The sequence below is a fragment of the Toxotes jaculatrix genome, chromosome 12 (genome assembly GCF_017976425.1).
Source record: "Toxotes jaculatrix isolate fToxJac2 chromosome 12, fToxJac2.pri, whole genome shotgun sequence".
Taxonomy (NCBI): Eukaryota; Metazoa; Chordata; class Actinopteri; family Toxotidae; genus Toxotes; species Toxotes jaculatrix.
In genome coordinates this window covers 5,295,793-5,320,583 of record NC_054405.1, presented here as the reverse complement: position 1 = coordinate 5,320,583, position 24,791 = coordinate 5,295,793, and the positions used below count along the sequence as shown (strand labels likewise).

Below are 24,791 nucleotides of genomic sequence, written 5' to 3'. Positions count from 1 at the left end.
AGACTTAAAAAATTATACAACTGTTGTCACAAGCTGAAGGAGCTGAACTTCCCCATAATCCAAAAACTTTTGAAATTGTCTTCCTGGACTCTGTGTCCTGCTGATATTCAGTGTAAAGCAGCGTTTGAAGAATGATGTGTTCTAGAAAAGTGCTCAAATACAGCAACTTAAAGGCTCCTGCTTCTACTGTACCTATGAGGAGTCTGCTGTTAATGGTACTGGTACTTCTGTGATTACTGACAGGACTGTCCCTGCTGAGAGTTTCTGTTAGTGGTATAACAACAACTACTTACATTACCAATGCAAAAAATAAATAAATTACAACCAAAATGATCATTCCAATTAAAAAACATAGCCTGTCTATGAATGCGTATTATTATTATTATTGTTTATTATATGTGTATTTCTGTGTTTGTATGGGCAGTGGGAGTGTGTGGGCAGCAGCAGCAGAGTGAAGGCTTGTTCCTTTAAGGGTGGTGTCAGCGGCAGGCAGAGGAGGAGGAGTGTGGCTTGTCTCCGCTCACTTCTCCACAGCGAGGAGACTCCGAGAATAAACAATTCACACGGACCGCACGCCGCACGCCTCAGCCCGCTCGCACGTCGTAGCACCAAAAAAAAAAAAAGAAAAGAAAAAAACCGAGGCATTTTTTTCGGACTAAAAATTGTGATCTTTAAAGCCTGCCTCGCTATTTCTGCTTCCTGCCAGAAAGTGTCAAGACAGATGCGACCGTTTTCATTGGATTTGCCTCCTCCTGTCGAATAATAACGATGCGCCTCTCCGGCTGACTGTGGGGTGGACAACGCAGGTAGGGGATCTGTGTGCTATACATAAACGCACTGTCATATCCGGAGAATTATTGTTACTACCGAGGGTGGAAAAACACACGGGTGTGTTTTATACTGAACGCGGTGTCGAGGATCGTAGCAGGTAATAGCGGTTTTTATTTTTTTTTCGATGGTAGGAGAGGAGAGGCTGTTTGTGTGTCGTAAGGCGAGCAGAGGCGCATATGGATATAGCGCTGAAAACGCTGCATAAAGAAGAAGTGGAGGATAAACCCGTCTGTGCGCGGTGTTGTGCGCTTCTCATTTAGACCACTGAGACGTTTAGTAATAGCAGCCCGTGTCTGTGTTCCCAGGCTGCCTCACGAGCAGGAAATCTGGCCTGTTTTCTGCCTTTTTTCTGTGCAAATGAAGCTGATTTGCCAGTGATCGTTTATATTCACGCACCGACCGCAGCTGAACCAAACGAAACCGTCCTGCTAATTTCCTAAGTGTATTTTCTGCCTCTTCACGGTGACTGTCAGAGCCTGCCCCTGACCGTATGAACAGTAACAGTGAATGGATTTAGCCACCTCATAGGCTCATTTAATAACAATACAGACTATAAGTCATAGGAGTTGGAATTTAACGTTTGTACAGTTGATGTAGTTCATCACATTGGGTCAGATCAGCTCAGACAGCCTACTATTTTGAAGTAGTGTTAGCGCCACCAATGGGAAACACTTCACAGTCGCACTGTTGTGTAAATTGCTATTGGCTGAGTCCCGCACCTTCCAAAGATCTTGAAGGGTTTTAAGTGAAGCCCAAGGCCTTGAAGAGGGCCTAAGTGCAGTTAGATGTTGAGCTTGAATCATAGGTAGGGTTTCAGAGGTGTGAAAATATGGCTGTCCTGAATGCATTAGGCTACTTAATGAGAAATCTCCATGGTTGCCCAGACACATACTTCACTGTGAGGCGTTCATTCTTAATTTTTATGCCTCCATGCCGCTGACAGCCGCAGCCGGAGGCATGATGATTTGGGGTTGTCAGCTCACCCGACCCATTCTGTTGAACCTCATGTCTCAGGATGACTTTTAGGTGATTTCTTCAAATTTGGCATTAATGTTCATTTGGACTCTAGGATGAACTGGTTAGATTTTGCTGGTCAGAGGTCAAGGGTCAAGGTCACTGTGACCTCACATCCGCCCCGTTTTTGTGGACACAGTATATCAGGAAAGCCTGGAGGGATGGGTTTTTACATTTGGCACAAACGTTGGCACACGGACTGAAGGATGAGCTGTTGAGCTGAGAATTTAGTGGTCAGAGGTCAAGGGTCAGTGTCACTGTTACCTCACTAAACATGTTTTTAGCCATTACTCACAAGCATGTTTAATACCTTTGATTACATTCCTTCATTGTCTTTGCTTCATATATGAAATGAGTCTGGACAAACATGGATGTAAACAGTTTTAGTTTTGGGTTGAAAATGATTCTAAATTGAAGTAATGTCAGAAGGTCTTAGTTTTCCCTTGTATATTTCCTGTGTGGTCACATTGCATAACTGTTCAGGAGGAGGCAGTGACAGTGGCGCTAACCCATAAACATGTACAGTAAGTACAGTGTAGGCGAAGACAGGCAGAAATGTTACAAAGCACTGTTGCTACAACAGGTCTATAACTTAATCAGCATCAAGCTAACATTTGACCTTTTAACGCACTTTAAACAGCCGTGGTCTGGATTCATGGTTTAGTTAATGATCCCCATTAATGGTCATTTTGCTTTGCCTCGTTACCTACACTATATCCTAAAACAGTCAGCTGAAACCAGTCTGAATCCACTGACTGAGCCCTTCAAGTTTTTGGAAAGATGTTGGTTCGGTCTTCAGACCAAAATGCAGCTGGTTGAAGTTGGTCAGTTGCAGCCTGTCACATCACTGTGTCATCATGTCAGATATGTTTTGATAGAGTTCAAAGACTTGGATGTTTTTCAGTAACTGCCAAGGAGGGGTTTTTTTTTTGAATGGCCTTTGCGTAGGTGTTCTATTTCCTGAAATGTCCTATTGCTTCATTGGACTTTGGATCAGTGTGGAGGCAAAAGGTCAGGGGCTGAAGTTTGCTGCAAGTTACAGGAAAGAGGGCAGAGTACATCTTCAGTTCAGGTTCTAAAAGGGCATTTTACAAAGCTTCCCAGCAGCAGCCTGTTTGGATGTCGTGATATGAGGATAAAAAAAAAAGGTTTGCTCAGTTAATGTGCTACCTTTCAGAGAACTGCTGTAACTTAGACTAACAAAAAAAAAGTAATGCGGAGAAAAGTTAAACTTTTTTAAAGCCGTCTAAATACTGCCTGTGTCTGGGGGTCTGCCTTTTAGCCTTTCTTTTGTTGAGCATTTAAGCTGCTTAATTATTTGACCTGAACTTACACAAGATGTTCGGGGTAGTTCAGCGTGTCCTCTGTTGCCATAGATAACTTAAACCTCCACATTTATAGGCCAACTTTAAAGTTGCACTTACAAAGTACTTTTGTTTGAGTGGTCTGACCAGCCGTGCCGTAACTCAGACAATTCCTCTGAATTGGATGTAGCTTGATTTGACTGAGCCATCTGCTATTGTCCGGGGAGCTGCTGTTGAGTGATGTGCAGTAGTCTGCAACAGAACCAGAGGACATTCAAATGGCCAAATGCAAATTATGTTGGGGCTGCTGAACAGTCACAAGACTGGACTCTGCACTCTTCACTCTTATCCACTGGCTGCTTTTCATGACAGCCAATCTTATCTGCCATCACAACCCTGCTGCTGCTGCTGTATGAAAGTGGCATGTTTTGACGCGCGTGTGTGTGATTGTGTTCATGAAGGTGGGCTCTTTTTTTTTTTTCGGTTGTGTTTTTACGGATGTGTTTTGTTACAGTACAAAAAACATTAAGTAATTTCAGAATCGCTTCTTGTTGCTAGTCAGTGACTTTCCTTTCTCCTTTAAATGATTTGATGTAATAGTATATTTTTATACAGGATGATGCCACAGATACAGGAGTACATGCCCAGGCACTTATCTCTACTAACAGCCTCTCTAACTACTACCACTGTGCCAACTCAAAGCCCACTGTTTGTAAATCTGTCAGTCACTATAGCAAGACACACAGGGCGGACAAAATTGAGGGTGGCATCCTGCTTTTTGATTGCTGAGATACTCTGCGAATAAACAAACTAATGTGCAATCTACAAGAACAAGTGTCATGCATTTACTGCAGAGTTTTTGATTTATTATAGACCTGGGAGCTGCCCAGCACTTGTGTTGTTGGCCACCGAACATTGTTCAAGGGCACTTTGACAGTAGATGTTGAGGAAGAGAAGTGCATTTCTCATCTACTTACAGGCCCCGTACATTGTCAGCCCACTGAGGAATCAAACCGGAGACCTGCTGGCCACAACAGGCTCGTTTCTCTAATTGTTTAAGCTCTATAATATTTGTGTGGAGCACGAATTTAAGCCAAATCATTTCATTGTCCTCTTTATTGTTTGTTATTCAGTAGACACTTTCTGCTTATACTACTGCACCGGAGGTTTACACCACAACAATTGTGCTGTAAATTTCATAGTCGAACCACAATTATCGCAAAATTACAAGAGAAAAACACAATACAAGACTAGTGAGTGTTGTGCTTGATTAAAGTGTTTGAAATAATGTTTTCTAGCATCTTACTATGAGGAGGATGGTAGCACTCCCTGGTATCTTGACTCTGTGCCTCCTCCTCCACACCTCTTATCTGTCAGTGGATTTCACATGCGCACACGTATCACACACAGACCACAGTATGACTTTTTTTTTTTTTTGATACTGCAGCAGGGCCAGATTGCATAAAATCGGAATAGAAAAGCGTCTTGAAACGGAACCGATGACGATGAGGCTAAAATGTCACGTCTTGAGTGATGTTAGTGTAAACACGCACAGATTGATGTAGCGACCGAAAAACCACTGAAGCCAACAAAATTGAATTTAAATAAATGAATATGCAATATGGACGTTAGAATTAACACTGGAGCTCCACTATTCTGAGCAGATCGTGAATTAGTCAGGCAGATACATGACGAGCAATGTGGAAACTTGGACTATTTACTAATCAGAACGTGTTATTAGTATACTTTCTCTGAATATTGTGCCACTAGAATACCCACTGAATGAAACTATGTCTGAAAACAAAGCACAGAAGTACTGAAGTTGCTTTTGCTTTCTGAAATAAGATCGTTGTGTGGGCAGTTTAAGTTCATTCCCACTGTGTGCTGCTTAGAAGATGTGGTTTTAGTGAGAGCTCTCAGTTATAGCAGCACTATCTCATTCAGAGGCAATCACTCCGGCTCCTGTTGGTGCTTCTGTCATGAACAGAAGGCAACCAAAGTCAATGGGACTCATTTTGATGACAAGGCAGGAACTGCTAAATGCGTCTTTACAGCCATCGCTCCTGGATGCGGGCTGGAATGACGAAATGCAAGGAAGAAAGATGGACGCCTCTGCTGCAACCCCTGAGAGCTATACCAGCCAGAGCTCATCTGTTGAATGACTCCCCTCCCACCTCCATGTCCTCCTCCTCCCCCTTCACCCTCACCTCCAACTCTCCACCCCTCTGCCTTCGCGCTTCACCTTGGCCTTGGCGCAATGACAGGCCCCTCAATTATCACCCCCGATTGATCGCTGCTGATTGCAATTGCTGTGAATTATTTAGAGTTTGCTGAAAACTGCTCACGGAACGGGGAAGGAGCCTGAAAGAGAAGGATATTGCAGGTCAAATAAATTACACGTTAACCATGTGAAGCATCAGCCTGTTTCAAAAACAACCGCCGTGGAAGCCTAACTGTTACGATCAATGAAGTAAAGCAAGGGAACAGCATCCAACCACCTTGTTCTGTGGTAACAGAGCTACCAGCTCTCTAAATCTCTACCGTCCCTCTCCTCTGGTCAGTTAAATGTAAAGACTGAGGAGATGTAGTGTGAAGCAGCAGACCTCCTGGGTGATGTGAGAGGACCTGACTTTTTTCCTGGCTGGCCTGGTGTGGTCACAGCAGAGGAGCGGAGTGGAACCGACTCCCTCCCTCACTTCCTCCCTCCCTCCCTCCCTCTCTCTCTCCCTCTCTTGCTCCTGTAGCAGAGCGGCTGCCCCGGGCTGTAGAGGTGCAGTAGGAAGGTTTCTCTACCATTGTGGCGAGCGTGCTGCCAGGATGCTGCAGTCAGACGAGGGGAAGGTCTCTGATTTGCCACAAGCAGGCCAATGTCACACGCGTGACAGGGTGGGCAGAATGCAAGGGGAATGAGGACAGACGCTCATAGATAGGAGGCATATCCAGCCTGTGTGTGCATGTGATAGAGAGCCTCTGCCTTGTTTTCTCACAGAGAAATTCAAAGGATAAAGACAGCAGATACTTCTCTCTGTGTTCGTTGCTTTTGTTGGAATTGTTTAGCTGCAGCAGTCAGGGGACATTTGCAATTAAGTCTGTGATAATACAGTTGTTGATCTGTAGGATCATATCAGACATGGACTCACATGAGCTTGCTTCATGCTTCCCTCAAACAAAGCAGCCTGACAGGCATCAGACAACGCTACTGCACCTTGTGTACTAAGCGCTATTTATGTTGCTCCCAAATGTATTATTGCATATGTGCTTGGTGAGGTCTAAGAAGCCTAAGGGTTGAAGTCTAGAACAACGGGTCACAAAGCCCAGAGACCGAGGTCGGCTGTTATTCAACTGTGTCTTATTTTAACCAGGTTATGTGGCAGCAGTGCAGGGGAGAAGCTGGGGCTAAGTGAAAATGCCACTCATTCCTGAAGAGTCCCTGGCCTCGTCAAGGTTAGTGGCTTGTCTTTGTAAGTTGAGGGATTGATGCATGAGCCTGTCTGGCGCTGAATTCAAAGTCCAAGGCTGTCACAGGCAGTGGCTCTCCTCCACCCCCCCACCCCCTCCTTCCCTCCTTCCCTCCCTCCCTCCCTTTGCAGGCTATCACAGGGCCCCGTCCTTCCCAACTTCTTAGCAGCCTGTCCTTTTGGGAACCTTGAGCAGCCCAGGCAAGGACACAGCGTCTGGTGCAGTAAGCCTGTGCAGAGGGGGAGGCTTTACGTAACGTTCTGCTTTAAACATGGGTGTATGACTTCCCTGACACGGAGCAGTGCGGTGCAGAGCTGCACAGCACACAGCACATGTCCCCTCGGCCCCCCTGGACAAGGAGGGGGCAGAGAGATCCCTGCGACTTAATTATATCTTTCTCTTTTAAAAGCTTTCGTTTGAAATTAAATTTTCCCAGGCAATTAACTAAAGAGGAGTTTTCAGAATTTATGAATGAATGATGGATATATTGCACAGGACGACAGGGGAGAGAGGGAGGGAGGAAGAGAGGGAGCGGGGGATGCATATGCAGTATATGCTTCGAGGTTGTGTCCCTGAGATTCGTCTCCGTTGCAAAAGGGGTGAAGTTCGGGGAAATTCAGGCATCATTAAACTTTGTACCTGAGAGCTGCTCTTGTATGCCACCAGCTCGACAACATTTCAAAGTTCATAGTGCACCTTTCTACTGTCAATATTTGGGTTATTTTCAGTGTCAGCCTGTGAACGCACATACTGTCACATTGCTTGGCTTTGCAGGATGTGTTGAAAATGCAGGAGTTGGGGTTTCCCCACTTTCTCATTCATTCAGACCCACATCTTAGAGAAGCTGGATATAACTTGCTGAATGATGTTAAGTGCTGCACACCCAAAATCCTCTTTTGGCTTGAACTGTAATTGTGTAACTTTTTGGCTTCTAGTGATGAGCTGAATTGTTGCTGGGCAACAAGGGACCTGTGCGGGTGGCCGTGGAGAGTTGGAGCTATGTGAGTTCAGATAGATCTGCAGCACATTACCCGGGTTTCCAATAGAGGAATGTCACTGAGTCCCCCCCCCCCCCCCTGAAATACCTCATTTTTTCCCCTGGTATTCCAAGGTAGACAATCTGTTGTTCGTCCAAAATGATATTTCATTAGAGTGTGTCTTCTAAAATGCATAAAGACCAGCCTTGTAATGGCTCTGACATTTCAGATTCTCTGCACTCCATTTTTAAATTTGTCAATGAATGCATAAATGACTCATTGCACTTTCAATAAATATCTTTTAACAGGACATGGTTAAAGAAGTGGCACATCTCTGAATTTAAAATAAATAAATAAATAAATGAATGCACTCCCGCACCACAAAGGAAGGACCGAGGACATTTGGCAGTCCCCCTCTTTCACTGAAAGTGGTCTCTTGAATTTCTGAAACATGCCGTCCTTTTGTGAACCTCCAGCCCACTTGTAAATCCATTAGTGAGGTGGCGTTATTCAGTACATCCTCACAAGAGCAGACTAAACAGACCGAAAGACTGTGGTTCAGAAGTGCAGCTTTCTCATAACTGTGTTAGAAGGCTCCCAGTAGTAGAGAAGCCATTTGAGAGAAGATGGAGAGCACTGGGCTGATGACTTGAGGCAGCCATATGACCTATTACTTAGGGAAAATGGACTGGTGACCAGAAGATTGCTGGCTCATACTCTGCTCACCCTCTGCCCTTGAGCAAAGGCAATTAACCTGGATTTCTCCAGTAAATATCCAGCTGTAGAAATGGAAAGAGATGTGCAAGAGTGATAATCGTGTAAGTGACTTTGAATAAAAGTGTCCACTAAGCAGGAAGATTAATACAGCTAATAGAATCATAGCTTGTGTTTTCAAGTTATCAAGGACCCAGGACTGCTGAACATGTAGAGGAGTACGTAGTCACTCCTCCTGCCTCTCATCTGTCTTTGTGCACACACACACAAACACACACACACATTCACAGACTTCTCTCTTTTCCTTTGGCATTAAGACTAGAGCACGACCTTGACCTGATTGCTGAGGAGGCTTTTTAAGTAACTCTCCAGAAGGAGATCCAATCATGTGACACCCTTCACCCAGCCTCACCCCCTATCCTCTCTCCCGACCTTGTATGTCTACGAGGATGAGGGGGCGGAGACACTCGCCACAGGCCTGCATGCAGCTGCAGGGGCCGTCATTCAATTGGGTAATCACTCCAAGGTCAAAAAGGGTTGAGGTCGTGTCAGACTGAGCGGTTCAGCTCCAGTGATCCCTGCCCTTATCTGAATTTGGGAATGGCCGGCCCCAAGTTTCCACCCTGTTTGACTGCGATGACGAACCGAGCAGGTTTAGTCATCTTCTCAATTCTCAATCACTGATACCAGCATATGTCAGGGAAAGGTCGTTTCATGTCCAGAGTGATTCATGTCCAGAGTGAGCTGGCTGCTAGGATTTGTGTTATTGCAGTTGCCTTTGCTCACTCCCTACAGCTGCCCTGCTGTTTAAAACCACCCTGGCTCACTGTCTCACTTTAGAGCAGGCTACTGTCTCTGCTTCAGAGTATTTTTATGCTTGTACGTTAACATTTCTGCCCCCTGGATATGTTTACCATATGGCCGGGTAAATCAAGATCCCAGCCCACTTTGTTAAACTGCATTAGTGCATGCTAGCCAAACGCCTGTCTAAGTACATACGAATCAATCTTTTTTTTTTACGTTTTCAGAATGTTAAGCTGTGCTTTCAGTGTTTTTGGAAGACTAGACACTCAGATGGAGGCAGTGTTTCCCTCAGGTCAGGTTCTTTCAGACTAGTTGATTCCCATTAATGCATTATTTCCATATGGTGCGTATTGTGACACAAAATTAAGCTGTTTTTATCTGTTCCTTGAATTCCAGGGTTTGTATTATTGGCAACTTTGTTTTTTTTATGTTAGCTTAAATTCTGAGATGATGACTAAGTATCGTCTAAAATATAAAACGTGGCTGTAAAAACTGAATTTGTTTTGGTTTTTGTTTTTCGTAGCTGCACCCTGCACTGTCAACCTTCCCATGAGAACAGAATAGTAGAGGGCCAAACTAGTGTCTCTCAAAATTTTATCTGAATCTTAAATGTTACATCAAAATGCTAAATTGAATTGGATTAAATTAAATTCAGCAAAAGGAAAAAAAGCATTTTGTCAAACGATGACAAATTACGCACAATGTCATCTTCTGTAAATTCTAAGCTTGAGATAATAATAAGAAAGTTAATCTGATGATTAGTTGAGCTGTCTCTCTCCCTGACATGAATACAATACTGTGTCTGACAGGAAAGACTTCCAGGCTGCTCGCAGGATCTCAGGCAGCTATATGAAGAAGCAGCTTTAATTTCCAGTCTTGTTTTCACAGACATATACTCTGACTGTTCTCTCTGGAGCCAAGTGTCACTAATTCTCAGATGCTGTGCTTCTCATCTCACTGTGGCGTTGCTAGAACACAGGCCAAGACATACCATATTCTTCAGCTTTAATAAAACGAACTCATTATGTGCTGGAGGGAGTAAGGCACCACACAATACTGTTCCATTAGCTGCTTCAGGCCACAGTTTGTCCGGATTGGATAACTGAGGCTTTAGAAATGGAGAACAATGATCCAGATGAGCGTGTGTTTCCCTCTATCTGTTCCACACAAAGACCAAGTTGAGCTCATTCTGATTTTCACACTTTTGCAACCTTTATTTTATTTTATTTTTTTTTACTTTAGTATAAATGAGTTGTATTTTACAAATATGGAAATGGAAATCAAACTCCATAACACCTCATCAGCTGTTTTGATTACGTGTTGTCTTGTTCGAATTAAATCAAGGTGATCACCTGCCAGGATTTGACATTTTTAAAATCACACATTTGTTGCCTGGCTGGATACACCTGTAGCTCATAGAAACAAGAGAGCCCACAGTAGTGGAACTGGTAACTTGTATCATTTAGGTGTTGGTTTTCACCTCTATATTATAAATGTGTAACCGTGTTATGTCCAAATAGCACAGCAGGAGTGCTACTAACTTATATTTAAGTCTTGTTTGGGTTATAAAAGGATATGTGACCCACAGTAAATCTTGTATAACATGTATGATTTTTTTTTCTTTTTCTTTTTTCTTTTTTTTTGCGCACACACCCACACACATGTATACGCACACCTAGGGGTAGCACAGAGGAGCTGTGTGCTTGTGTAACTGTGTTTACACGTCTGAGGCTAGTGCTGGCACAAGAGCCAGACGAATGTGGTTTATCCGGGGCCTCTTTCTCTCTAAGCCACCTTCCCTTCCATTCAGCGTTGACCTTGGTGCTTATGAGGAGGCAGGGCTTGACCTACATCCACCCCCTTAACTGGAACTAGAACCTCCACCAGCCCCTGCTGAATAAAGAGACCTGACACCCCGTTCTGCTTTTTTTTTTTTTCCAACGGCCATTTTCTCTCTGTCTCTGGTCATAGTTGCTGCACTTCTCACGTAAGTAAGATACAGTGCAGCTCCACCGTTTTTGCAGATTGTCTGGCAGCGGAGGAAAGTGGAGCAGCAGGCTTCATGACTCGTCTCTGAGGCACCAACATGTCTGTGTGCACTAGGTCACCATTAACACGCAGGGGCTTAGCACCGTGCTGGTGAGAGTTTAGCGGCAGGTAAACCCTCCTCTGGTTTTTTAAAGTACAGTGTCAAACTGTGGCTGATGCAAATGAGTATACACGCAAAAGCATGTAGTCACAAGCATCTGGTGGGACTAATGTTCTTGTACGGTCAAACTGTGTGACACTGGGGTGCTAACATAAGGCACACTAATGCTCAGAGAGCTGTTTGACAGTCTATTTGTAAGAGGTTTGTGTAACCAAAATTTAAAAATTTACTTTACACCACAGCATGAGTTACAAGTCATGCTGTGGTTTTAGAAAGGCTAGCATGTGTAAAATGATTGTAATGCACAGTGAGTGACTTACTACTGCTATAACAAGAGGTAGCACACTATACTGATGTAGAATTGTTCAGTTCAGTAAGTCTCTTTAAAGGTAAAAGGTTTTTAAAAGGTAATAATTAAATGTCACTCTCACTCCTACAAATATAGCTCTTGAACAGAAGCTAAACAAAGGTTGCTAAGCGACACCGAGGCACCAGTGAGTGATGAGTGATGATTTTTGGCTGGTGCATTAATATTTAAATTAGCAGTCAAAGGTGTGCCTTGATTAGGTATTTCACAATGGCTTCAAACAGGAATCCAACGCTGATACAAAGGGTGTTGCAGACTAAACTATCAGTTTTATAAATGAATGAAACTCTCAGCTGTTGTCAGAGGAGCGTGCTCGCCGAGGAGAGCCATGGTTAATGTGTGGAGGGATTACAAAACAATGCGTGAGTGAGCGCAGCTTAATGAGGGAAGGGTTTGCATGAGAGCACCGTGCGTGATCTGAGATATATCATGAGCTGTCCTAACCCACACAGAGGCACTCAGAGGGGCCAGTGTCATGCTACCAGGCATTAGGGCAGCTCCCAGCTCAGCTAGCCCCGTAATATCTCCCCTAGCCAAGAGAGGCTCATAATTTTTCTGGCTGGATGACATGTCATATCTTCATGGGTGTTAAATGACTGCAAAAAGCAGTGTGTACGTCTGTGTTTAAATAAGGCAGAGGATCCCATTTAGCATTCTGAGTAAGATATGAGATAATGGCCACCTAGAAGAGGAGATGTAGGAATTGGGAGGTGGGGTGGACTGGTGAGGCCTGTAGATGGTGTTTAACCTCAGGAGCAGTTGTTGTATCAAGGCGTGGGAGGGGTTTTTTTTTTTTTGTTTTACCAAACATACAGCAGCAGGCCAGCTGATAAGGGTCGCCTCTATTCCAAAGGCCACAGGAACACATCGCCAGAAAGCAGGGACTCATCACAGAGAAGTCTCAGGGTCTGTCTTTTTTAACTTCCTTTGTTTCCCTCTCTCTGCCTTTAACTGTCTCCCTCGATCATGCTCTGCAGAACTCCTTGCACAGTCTTAGGGAGGGGAGAAAAAAAAAGAAGAAAAGTGGGTCAGGGCGACCTATTTTTTTTTTCCCACAGTTCACGGAGGCAGAGGGTGGCGGTGTTATCGTCAGTTAGACGAGGAGCAGGGCCTGATGGGGAGGCAGGGCCTTGTCGCGAGACGCAGCCACTCAGAACTGGGTCAGCAGCAGAGGCTACGTCTTGTAAACGGCTTGTCATACTGGGGAGAAAAGCTGCAAATGAACCATAGATTATACGCCCCAAGCTGAGCACTGAGGTCTCTCCTCTCTCCCCAGCCCCACACTTCAAAAAACACACGCACATATAAAGCCTTACAGTAGTGCAGGAGTCTCTGAAGCACTGCCACCTCCTATAAGTTCCTCTGTTCGCCTCTCAGTCTCCAGTAATAGCGTTTGATTACTGCAGTCAGACCTGACAAGCTCAAAGCCTGAGCCACACATGCTTTTAGGTAAAGGATCTTTTCACATTTCTCTTTCTCTGACACGCGGGTGCTGTTTTTCTAAATATAGCCCACTTTCTGCCAGATTTGCTCGACTTTATTCAGGTCGGGTTATTTACTGTACTAAGTTCAACTGTGGTTTAGAAATGATCAATACAGATGCTTATTCAGATGCGGTGACCTCTTTGCATATCATCTGTGCCACAGCCAGACATGTGAATAGATAATTTGCTTACATGAGCCCTCATGAGAGATTAGTATTTCTGCCAAAAAATATTTATATATATTTTATTTAACTCAACTTTTCAAAGGAATCCCAATAAAACAGGGCAGTGTTGGCTCAACCGGAGAGAGGATTTGTTGTGATAGAACAAGACTTAGTGCTGGTTAAATTTTGCTCATGGTGATTTTTGGCCAGTGTCCACCAAGCCACGGGAAAGAAATGATCCACACTCACCGTATATTTTTGATATTGATTTCACATGGGCCTGTGCCATCGCTCGTTGTTTCATATCCTTTGTGTCTTCCTACCGTGTCTCAGACAGACAAAACGGGATAAACACTGGGTTTGATCTCCTCCTCACAAATAATTGCTGCGGCTGTTGCACCGAGCTAAGACCTTTAGAACTGAAAATCAGAGCTTATTCTTGCATTGGGGTCTGCTTATGGAGCAATGCAATTTTCAGGCAGTAGAGCTCACTCATATTTCACTATGTGGAACAAATCTGCCTGTAATGAATCTCCCAGGACACTGTGGTGCCTCTACAACCGAGTCTGCTTTTTGGCTCTTCTGCGGGGGTGGGGGTGTCTATAGTGGGTCTTTTAATATTTTAACACACTCATCTCCCTGATATGAAAACTAGATTTTTTATTTATTTATTTTTTATGGGATGGATTTCACAGCAAATAAACACCAAGGTTCATTATTGTTTGGGGTTTTCTCTTTTCTTGTATCAGTCCTGGCTAATGTTAATCATATTGGTTTCGCTCTGTGTAAAAACAGCCTTATTAGCCAAGGTGTCACACTAACAAACATAACATTATATCCTGAGGTGGGGCTAAACATGGCGGGGGATCGGATTAGCAGCGAGACTCTGGTTAGTACACACACCCGGCTCTGCTTAGTGCCACAGCTCCCCAGCCCTGCCACTGCCGGGCAGCAGACCTGTCTAATGTTATTCTTAGCCCCAGAACTTCATGTCTCTGTGCGAAAGCCCCTTAACGCTAATTGAGGAGACTGCTCGTAGCTCATGTCGCTCAACAACAGCCTCTGAAGGGGGCGTATACATGTTACTGTCTGTGTGTTTGTGGTGTGTGTGAAGGTGAGGCATGCTGAGCAGTAAACCAGCCAGAACCAGTACTTGCCCACTCCAGCCAGTGTGTTTTTGTTGTTGATTTTTTTTTTTTTTTTTTGGTGACAGGGAGCCACATAGCGCCTTTAGCAGATGGTTTCCAGCAGGCCTGCGTATGACATGTGATAACATTACAGTTTTGAAAGGTCAGGCATGAAGAGAACCAGTAGGAGGGCTAGGACAGTCCCTGAGTCTCCAAACCTCTAATACTGTTCCCCACACACACACTATTGTGCAGTGTGTATATGTTATGTTCAAAATAAAAAGGCCTTTTACGAATTTTCAAACACCCAGTATTGAACGCATTGCTTCTAACAGGGCAATGCAAATATTTACTGTAGTACTTGAACCTTGGTGGCCTGAGTTGCACTCGCAGGGAGGGTGCCGCAATATTTGCATGCTGATAAAAACCTTCTTTGTGCTTTTACAGTAGACTGTGCTCTGCACAGCACAGTTTGACAGTGCAGAGCCAGACTTTGGACTATGGACCATGGTGTTTACTTTGGAAAATCAGAGGTCTTCATTGGGACGCAGTAGGTCACCATCAACCTGTCAAAACACTGGCTCTGAGGCAACACCCCTCTCTAAGTCAGAGAATCTTGATTGGCTGGTAAGCTGACGCTCATCCTTGGAACAGAGACAGGGATATTTGTTTTGAAGCTACAGGTCACCGTGTGCCAATGGCTCAGAGCGAAGCAGGGAGGGAAAACAGTCTGGAATTTCCTCGTACGTAAACAACACCTCTGGAGTGGATGGCTGTCTCATCACACAGGTGTATTCCATAAAGTAACTGCCCCCCCCCCCCCCCTCTCCTGCCCAGCGCCTCCGTCCCTTTCCTGAAATGGCACAGGGCTTGTGCATGAAGGAGGAAGAGGAGGAGGAGGTGGTGGTAGTTTAAAAATAAATCCACGCAGCCCGGTCAGACATTTTGAAATTCTGTTTCTATCTCAGTCTGATAGAGAGGTTAAAGATACAGCATCCTGATAAATCTCTTCCCACCAGGGGGAACAGATAAGGAGTGGCGTAGATTGAATAAAAGAGCTGAGGAGAAAGGGGGAGGATAGTTGTGGGGGTGAGTTAGGGAGGGGGGGGGTTAGGAGGAGGGCTGAGATGTCTATCAGGCCGCGTGAAGGATTTTTTTTTTTTTTTTTTTTTTTTTGTCTTGCAGATCCAGTTCAAGGGCGCCCGCAGGCAAGCGAGGCAGCTCTCGCTCTTGCCGTGCCAACGTTGCTGCTCAAGGTCATATGAGCCAGCCCTGTGACATTAAAGAGGAACAGGAAAGGGGAAGGGGGGGGGGGGGTTGCAGAAAACCATCAACCACAGACATGCACACAAACACAGAATTGAGTTGTAAGGAACAAAAGTAGCCTTCAACTCCGTGATTCTTTCCTGTGACTTTCTGGTGTCTGGGTCTACAGTGGATTTTGTGAGGGCAAGAGCTTTTTAAGGGCAGTAATGAGAGTGTCTTATTCTCTCTGCACAGAGCCAAGAGATGCTTGGCTAACTACTTTGTAGTTGCCAGCCACACATACAGGCAGCATTTGTGTGTGTGTGTGTGTGTGAAAGAGAGGGAGAGAAAGATGGAAGAGAGAAGAGTCACAGTGATAAACCTCAGGGGAGGGAGGTAGAGAAGAGAAAAAAAAGGTCTTAAAGTTATTTAAAGGGACAGTGAACCAATGGCAAATGTTCCTCAGTTGAGGGTGTGGGCTGAAGTGAGTTTTAGCTTAGCCGAATTCCACCTTCTTTTTTTTTTTCAACATTCTCTGCAGAGAGCACACACTGCTGTACAGGCCAAATGTAGTGCATCTGCAGGTGGTTTGAGGGGGAAAGCAGAGCTGTGGGCACAGGCATTTAATGTTTGTAACTGTTATTGAGTGTAAGCCACACTGATCACCAACCATAACTAAGTGACTGCAAAGCAAATATAAACATTTTTGGCACATAGAATTACTAGAATTTTAACGTCAAACCTACAAACGTTTGTTGTCCTACACACCCACTGGGTTCCTGAAGTGCTCATTTTAACACCTGTGTTTCCCACACAGTGTGAAATACAGTATGTATTTCTGTAGGTATTGTTTGTGCTGGCTCATGGTCAAACTGTCATGACTTACTGAGACACTTGAGTAGGACAGAGCCATTATTAATGTGATCAGCACCACCTGTGCTTTTCCTGTATGACAAGTGAAAGTGTCTGGATGGAGATTTGTGTAATATGTCTATGTTTAGACTATAATAGTGTAATTTTCTTAAATTGCTGATGCAATAATGGTAAATAAATGCATGATGTGAAAGTGTGGCCGTGTTTTGCTTATGTAAGGCAAATATATTTATGTTTTTACACATTTTTGCGACAGGTGAGTCGGTAATGTAACCTCTGTATTTTGTTTATTTATGTATTTATTGGTTTATATATCAGGGAAAGGCCACATTGATAACCGTGGCTGTTAATGTGCCAGTCTTAGCCAAAGGGCCATTTTTCATCTGAAGTTCCTGGACAGATGTACAAAGTCAACTGGGATTAAATAGCTGTTGTGTTTGTAAAGTTTGCAGTATGTTTTATGTTTTGATATCATAATAGCAAACCTGAACCCATCAACGACTGTCATGCAGGTATACTGAGAGTATGGATAATAGAGTGTTGTATGTAATATCCATGGGTTGACTTGCTCGTCCACTTTCTGTTTACATTGTCGTCATGTGTTCACTGGTCAATCAGGTATCAGCTTGCAGGGCACATTACGCTGTGGCTGCACGCTGAGAACATTGTCTTGTCCTACAACAGCACACAGCTGTACATATCAGGGTTGCACTTAGGGAAGCACGGTGGCGTAATGAGTTAAGAGACAGGCCCTTTAGCTTGAGGACCTGGGTTAAGTCCTTGTTTTTGGCAGCATGCTCTGTGCTACACTGAACTGGATCACTACCGGCTCCGGTCCAGCGACTCCGCTATGCAGCTCACCCTGACCTCTGACCTCCCTCTGACAAGGAGAGTTTCATTCAGTAGAGCACTGAATTATTAATATCATCCAATTATTATTTTATCCATATGAATTTAGCTGTGAGAGTTTGTTATTCCCCTGCACTAGTTCAGGTTTTATCATTCATAGCCAGAAATGAGAAATACCTTCCCATCTATGATTTTACACCAATATACAGTGAATTGGAAGAGAAGTACAAGGTGAATGTAATGGAGGATGATTTTTTGGACAGAGATAAGGCCATGTTTTCTGGAACAGAACTAATAGCCTTACTATCATCTAAACTTCCTTGTAGATGTAAAAGTACAGGCAGACAGTCCACTAAGTCCATCTCCCAGGCTGCTAATGGAGCTGCTTCAGGCTATGCATCAATATGACATCACAGATTACAATCTTTAGACTTTGGGAGCACTTTAGGTACTTTCAGTGCTGGAAGAACGGAGCAAGAACTGGCCGACAAAACACTGAGTCATTATAATAACAATCACGGGGACGGGTGGAGCCGCGCAGTGATACAGCCTGACATATATTACAGGAGTAGTCCCACTGGGATCTGTAGTGTGTCTGTGGGACTTGATAGGGATTTTACAGTGACCTTGATGAACTTCATACTATCTCTTATCTCATACAATAGCATTCCTGGTATTCCTCTTCTTGTTGCGTTGTTCCAGAGTTTAGGAGCAGGACTGGATTGCAGTGTTTTTGTTTTTTTAATCAAAGTCATTATTTATTTGCAGAGTGCACATCATTTACATTGATTTCAGAAAATGCAGTTGATGCTGAAATTCTCTCCAGCACATCCAAGTGACCAAAGTCAGTGTGCAGTATGTTAGAAAGAGTATTCAGGAGCTCAGCTTGAGTTACAATAAAATGAAGGGTGCTGTATTTAATGCAATGTATTTACTTTTTATCTCTGTGTTGTGTTTTTGTTAATTCAAAAACAAGCTGTCTTTTTTCTTTAAATTTAAATGAGTAGAAATAATCAGTTTGCACCCTTTCTTTGCTCTGTTTATTAATATATAACAGTATATAACAGTTTTGGTCAAGTTACTTGAAAACTGTTATCAATTACTCATTGACTCTTTACACTTTGGCAGGGTTTACACTCAACATGTGAATAAAACAAGTTTGGATTTACCTGAAGTCACATTTCTCCTCTTCTGGGACAGGCTAACTCCATCCTCCCCACCTCAGGGCCCCTGCACCACACAGGCTCATCCCAGACAGACTGATCCATGTTAGCAGAACACAGAGTGAACAAACTGATATTCACCCAAAGTCTAACTCCCTGTAATTACTGCATATTAAATTGTAACCACTGACACTGTTTGATACTGAAAAAAGTCATCACATAGCTGTAACATGTCATTAAGGAATGTGCTATTGCCCAGCACTGCTAGTAAACAGTAGAGAGTTTTATGCTTAGCCACAGAAAACAGACAGAAAATGAGAGCGTTGGTGTCTTGGAAAAAGTCACTTAGAGTGATGAATAATAAATTGACGTTTAAATTGCAGCAGAGAAAGTCCTTTCTGTGGATTGTTGCTCTGGGGATTTCAGTGTTTATCCCCCTCGCGTGCTCTAACTATATTAATGTAACGGGACATTTCTCCTCCACCTGCACAGTCCTCCCTTCCATTTGTATGTGTGTAAACTGGCTGTCTGAAGGGAAGGTGGGGTTTACCCCAGACACCTGTAGCAGAGCGAAAATCTTCCCCGAGGGTAGAGGAGCATGTGTATCCAGCCTGTATGACATCTAGCCTAAGTCCCTATGAACTGTACTTTCTACTCAGACAGGATTTACCGGATAAGTGTCCCTCGCACTTGTGATGCAATCCTTTTGAACACTAACCACTCAAAGCTGGATTTGAAGCTCCACTGAACCCTGATGAACTTTGACATTTAAGGTGGAACCAAGGGAGAAGAGCGCAGAAAGAGTCTGCTCTCAATAGCTAAAAATCCACCGTGCCCCTGGCCCCAGGGTGTTCGATCACACCTGTTCCGTCACCCAGCTGGCATAGGACCATTTTGACTCTTTCTTTTGATTAAATGAAAAAGCATTTAGACTAAACAATCAATAGGTGCAGGCTTGAGTCCTGAATCGTTGTAGCATAAATCTTCCTGGTGTCTGGGCTGGAGTCGTCCCTGTATCATTTTTGCTGATTAGTTTTCCCATTACTCAAAACAGATGTGTTCGCTGGTGATGAATGATCCAATTATGGGATATTTGTCACCCATTTGATATCTGCTGCTAGTCTGGGACAATAAAGAATTTCAGTATGTTGCTACCTCTCAGGTCCAGTCCACTCCGGCTGGGGACGTTGTGACCCGGCCTTTGGATTTGTTTAAATGACCGGCTGACCATTAGACGGTGCTTACCCTGTGGAGTTTTTCTGTCCCCAGCTATTTTTCTCTGATCATCTCATCAATCTTGTGGTTACAGATAAGAGAGGTACTCAACAGAATACTCGGCGCTCGTTTCATTGTGAGATAAGAATAGTTGCCCTGTCGTAAAATTTCATTTAGCTACCGTATCCTCAAAAGTCTGTACACCCTGCTGCTCCTCCTGTTGACATGCCTCAGATAGTAGTCATACATGTCTAAACTGTAGTTGACCCCCAACTGCTACACACACACACACACACACACACACACACACACACACACACACACCAAAACAATACACAGACACTCACAGCTGAAAGGATTCATGTACACCCCCAGTCCCCCCTCTGTCTGTGGACAGTAGGCTGATTCTGCAGCCTCCCTCCCTCCCTTCCTCTCTTGCTCTCTCCTGCTCTGCTGTGCTGAGTTGTGTGTGTGTGTGTGTGTGTGTGTGTCTGTGTGTGTGTGTGTGTGTGTGACAGCTGCCTAATTGGGCATTCTCCCCTCGTCGGAGCGCCTGCCTCTCCTCTCTCTCCTCTCTCTCCTCCAGCCTGGGCCGGGGCTGCTGACGAATGGCAGCGGATTACAGATGAGGACACGGTGACCCGCCTGACCTTGCTGCACAGCCGCGGGGGAGGGAGAGGAGAGGGAGGGGGACAGAGTGCTAGGGGTGGGGCGGACAGGGTGCTAGGACTGCAGAGGGGCGGGACAGGGTGGGGGTGGGGAGGGTGTAGGCAGTGGGCATAGGTGGGGGGGGGGGGGGGGGGGGGGGGCAAGCGGCGTCAGGTCAGCGGAGGATGAGGGCACATGAAGGTGGGCGAGATATTGTGATTGGGGGGGTTGCTTGCCAGGTGGCTGGCCAGACAGGCGGGTGATCAGGCAAATGACAAGAGTGTCACATGACAGTGCCCCCCCCTTCACCCGTGTCAGTATGTCAAGGGCGCGAGCCCCCGCTGGCAACTGCCACTGCGGCATTTTCCCCCCACTTTTATTTATATATTTATTTCCTCACTTCTCCTTCCTCTTCTTCTTCTCCTGTCTATTTTTTTTTTTACCTTTGTGTTTTTATGTGTCTACCTGATGAGCAGCTCCTATATGACTGCTGGCTTACCTCCACACACCCCCAGGCCACGATGTGGTCGGTCAAAAGGAGGCGGTGGTTCCTTGAGTGTGGTGAATTTTAATTTCTGTGCGCACTATAGATATTTCCATGCCCCCACCCCGCAACCCCCCCATCTTCCTGCTGTGCGTGTGAGACTGCCAAGGTGAGGTTGTGTCCTCTTGTTAAGAGCGATTAATGGCACTCGTTATGTACATAATGAAATATCCCTGCTGATGCATAGGGTGGTGTTGTCTCTCTCTCCCCCTCTGTCACATACACACACTCCTGCTGCCTGTATATGAGTGTGTGTGTGTGTGTAGTGTAACATTGAGGACACTTTGTTACAGCCTCCAGGCAACTCCGGTGCGTGTTTGATATGGTGTAGTGCCCCCCCCCCTCCCACCCCCCCTTGTAAGCCATCTCTCCAAATGAAAAACGAACGGGAATTAAGGCCCTGTCAATTCACAGCCGAGTTTGTTCCTCTTTTTGGCTTTAGATGCACACAACACTGCAGCTCCCTGCGTGACATGTGTTCTGAGAGATAGAGATGGGTGGCTCACCACCGAGTCCCGTTTTGACTGGCGGAGTAAATTTAGATCTAATCTTCTTGTGTGTGTTCTTTTATAGCCCGAGAATGTTCACCTAACATATCAGCTTTTAAGTTGACCTTGTTGTGTTGTATGCTCATCTGAGGCTTGTGCGTATACGTGTGTTTCTAGGACGAGACGCTGCTGGCTTCCCTATAGGTTTTTATTTTGACCTCGTGTGTGTTTGCCTGTGCGTGCGTGTGTATGTGTGCGCTAACACCATTCAGTGCCTGAGTCAAGCTGTGCAAGCTCTTTTAATCCCACGCCCCGGTGCACGTAGGCTTGATTAGTGGCAGCAGTTATCTGTGCAGAAGACAGCCCGCCCTCCTTTAGCATTTGGTCAGGTCTGGGGCACTGGGGGGGGGGGGGGTGTCAAGTCATGAGAAAGGTGAATGAGGAAGGAGAAAAGCAGAGGGGGCAGTGGTGGAGGGATGGCAAGAACGAGGGAAGAGGGGAGGGAGGAAGCCTGATTAGTATTCTAAGGGAGCACTCCTGCCAGTAGAGCAAATTGATTACTGCACTTTACCTGTATCAGCCTCCACAGCTAAGGATGACAAGGTACGGGAGCATGATGTGTGTCTGCGTTCACCTCCCAACCACAGCAGAATAGGTGTGCTAGTATTTGGCTTGGTGTGGAATTTTTTGTTACTCGGTTGAGCACTATTTTACTACGTTTTACCACTGGATATTTTTCTCTGTCCCCTCCATCTCCTTCATTACAGAGAAATAATAGGCCAGTTGCAGTTGGGTGCTGGCCTTGTCTGTCTCTCTCTGTCTGATTTAATAGTCAATGGCAGACTGAGGGAAGACAGACTCGTTTCCTGCAAGCCTTCCTTGGCCCTGTACTTGTCTGTGTCTGCGCTGACAATTAGCATGCTTCTCTTACAGCAACTTGATCAATTCCAAAGCAAGAACAAAAAGAAAACCCTGAAAAATTCAGTTATTATTCTGTCATCACAATTCTGTTAATTTAAACTGATGGGTTCACTTGTGGCCTTCAGGCTTCGCATCCCTGCTCGTTTTCATTCTAGCTATTCAGTCATGGACTGATGACACCTGGGCTCCCAGGTAAAGGCAGTTAATCACAATTAACCCCTGTTTAGAAACCAGCAGTATTTTGAGTAATGACAACCAGCATTAAAACCAACTGATTAAATACTTCTGTTCATCTGATTTTGTCTCTGGTGACTGAAGCAAATATGTAAAGAAAAAATCAGTTTCATCTTCAGACACTAAAATTATTATTTTCTTCAGTCCAGAACCATCCTTTCACTGTGAAATTTAAATTCAAAGCCAATTACACTGATCAGTTCAGCTTGTCAGTTACGTGCACTGTGTTGTCAATAGTCAGTGGCCAGCTCAAGCATTTTTATATTCACTGCCTGTCACTGGCCTGGCCCAAATCATGAACCCTCCATTCACTGACAGAATGTGACCATTGAAAGTTGATTAAGCACAGTCTTATCTAATCAACCTGCTTTAAAAAGGATCCAGTCTAAATGCAGAAGTAGGGTTGTTATTTCAGCATGATTAGGTGGTTATCACCACTGATCCAAATGCATAGGCCTTCATACCTGCTAATATACGCCTGACTTGATGCACAGAGAGATATTGAGATAAATATTCCTCCTGAGCCATACACCTGACCACTGTCACATCCATTTAATACTATTTTATAGTGTCCGTTTAATATTTTATATGACTCATTAATGTATTTTTTTTCTTTTCAGATACTGTCAAATTAAGCATGGCTTGTGTAGAGTATCGAGGGGGGTAGTAATACAAAGAACCAGTATAAACCTGACATACAGACTGGTGACAAATGAAAGGAAAAACCTGAACAATGAGCAGAGACACAGGATCACAGTGACCCCATCCATAGGGTACGAGGGGTCACTGAAAGGTTTAATGACTGTGAATCATGAGCTGTGACCTTCACAGTCACCAGATCTAAACCCTGTTGATCACCTGTGTGAGAGTTTGGACCGATGTGTTAGACAGGTCTCTGCACCACCGTCATCAAGACACCAAACGAGGGACTATCTTTGTTCATCCCTCCTGCAGAGTCCAGAGTCTTGTAGAATTAATGTGAAGGTGCATCGAAGCTCTTCAACACCTTACTGAGACACTTTGTGTTGGTTTTTCCCTTTAATTTGTCACCTGTCTGTATTTCTCAGGTCATATTTTGTAACTGTAAGTTCCTAACCAGGACAGCTCCTGTATACATGCTGGACAGACAAAGAGCAGCTCAGGCAGAGTCTCACTCTGTTTCTGTTTTAGTTATCAGTTGACCCTGCTGCAGTTAGTAAGCAGCACAGACCATTGTGTGTTAGACCTACTGGAAAAAGGAAGGCTTAATTATAAGCTGGAGGTCAAGCTAAATAAAGTCTGTTTTGTCTTTGGTGTGTACAGGATATAGATTTTTCTGTGGTTCAGCAGGGGATCGTGGTGATCTTTGCACATCAAGATAAGGACTTTTAGCACATAAAGAGTTCTTCTCTCTCTTTTTTTTTGGACTTTGCACACCTTAACTTCCTGTTGTATTCAATACTTGTAGGAAATTGTCTTTTATCTCTTTCTGTGTATGTGGATACATTCAAACATTCAACATGATCTCCTCATGCCATGCTATCAAAATATTTGTGATGCCACTTTGAAGTTAAGCATTTTAACTGTCTAATTGTGATATATTACAGTGTTTTGGGATTTCTGGTTATGGTTTAACTGGGCTGTAGTTAGCAGTGGAGTCGACTCATACTTAAAAGCGAAAGTGTGTCATTTTTATGTTGAATGCAAAGCTTTATATTTCTAACAAAATAAGAGTAGATAGATGTGTTTGGAAGGATGAACGAGTCCTCACCTTTCTTTTTATACTCTGCTTCAGTCACCTTTAGACAAGTTTGTTCATGTTTTGAACTAAAGTCCAAAGTAGAGTCTTAACATTAGTGAACATGGGCCACCACTTAATTGCCATTGTCCTTCAACCTTGTTGCCATTTCTATCCCCATGGCCATATGTATAAACGGCAGTGAATGTGGTTATTAGGCCCTGTCTTGTTGTCATGCTACCTCATGTAAATGATAATAAATGAGTGTCTCAGATAAACATAAACATATGGATGATGTAGTCCTTACATCCATATCATCATATTATTTTTCTATATATATCAATAATGATCAAAACTAATAATAATAACAATATGTAATCATAACTACATTTGTTTTGTTTTGGTTAAGTTCTCTGTTGTACAACAGCAGCCACAGTCTTTGCCCAGACTATTCCATTATAACCTTCAGTGTCACTGACTGGGGTTATATGAGCTCAATA

General features: G+C 44.2%; 1 protein-coding gene across 4 annotated transcripts in view; it reads left to right on the top strand.

Annotated features, from left to right (window-relative positions):
- Positions 1–551: 551 nt before the first annotated feature.
- nrip1b (nuclear receptor interacting protein 1b) overlaps positions 552–24,791 on the top strand; it is a 36,481-nt gene continuing 12,241 nt past the window's right edge. The window contains exons 1-2 of one of the 4 annotated variants that reach the window (XM_041050757.1): positions 552–806; positions 6,512–6,593. The gene's annotated coding sequence lies outside the window, so the exon portion shown is untranslated. Of the gene's footprint in view, positions 807–833; positions 929–6,511; positions 6,594–18,573; positions 18,683–24,791 lie in introns of those variants that run through there. The other 3 variants (XM_041050756.1, XM_041050759.1, XM_041050761.1) reach the window with 3 other exon arrangements.